This window comes from Sapajus apella, unplaced genomic scaffold (genome assembly GCF_009761245.1).
Source record: "Sapajus apella isolate SASKATOON/1434 unplaced genomic scaffold, GSC_monkey_1.0 scaffold68, whole genome shotgun sequence".
Taxonomy (NCBI): Eukaryota; Metazoa; Chordata; class Mammalia; order Primates; family Cebidae; genus Sapajus; species Sapajus apella.
In genome coordinates this window covers 1,115,947-1,116,630 of record NW_022437008.1, presented here as the reverse complement: position 1 = coordinate 1,116,630, position 684 = coordinate 1,115,947, and the positions used below count along the sequence as shown (strand labels likewise).

Here is a 684-nt window from a genome sequence, read left to right as displayed (position 1 = left end):
TTCAAGTGATTCTGCTGCCTCAGCCTCCTGAGTAGCTGGGATCACAGGCATGCGCCACCACATCCAGCTAACTTTTGTATTTTTAGTAGAGACGAGGTTTCACCATGTTGGTCAGACTGGTCTCAAACTCCTGAGCTCAGGTGATCCGCCTGCCTCAGCCTCCCAATATGCTGGGATTACGGGTGTGAGCCACCTCGCCCAGCCTCCCGTTCTGCATCTTTTTACTCTTTCTGTTTCTTTTCGGTTTGTGTTTTCTTGCCCTTTGTCTCTAGGCCCCATCTGCCCTACAGATCTCTTAATTCTGCCTCCTTCTAAGGTGGTTGGGACAATCGAATGAGGTGACACATGGAGAAGCAGTTTGAAAACTTAGGAGCAAGTCCAGGACTAAAGGAAGGCCTCTTGACCCTTAGCCCCTGCTACAGACACACATTCCCTTCTCTTCTCTTTCTCTCTTTCTCTCCAATCTCAGGGCGCTTCACTGGAGAGCAGCTCTGATGCAGAACCAAAAGGGGGCGATGTTTCCCCAGAAACCCCAGCACTTAGTGCATGCGGCTGCCTCCTCCACCTTCACCGCAGAATCAAACTCGCGGCAGCTAGGTTCCAGTGCTGCTGTGCTGCTGTCTGCTTTGCTTTGCTCTCTTCTTTCTTTCTTTCTCTTTCCTTCTTTCTTTCTTTCTTTCTCTT

At 50.1% G+C, this 684-nt stretch overlaps 1 protein-coding gene across 1 annotated transcript in view; it reads left to right on the top strand.

Moving 5' to 3' along the window:
• Nucleotides 1-684, top strand: part of LOC116530594 (cytochrome P450 2S1) — a 16,847-nt gene that overhangs the window by 13,351 nt on the left and 2,812 nt on the right. The window lies entirely within an intron of this gene.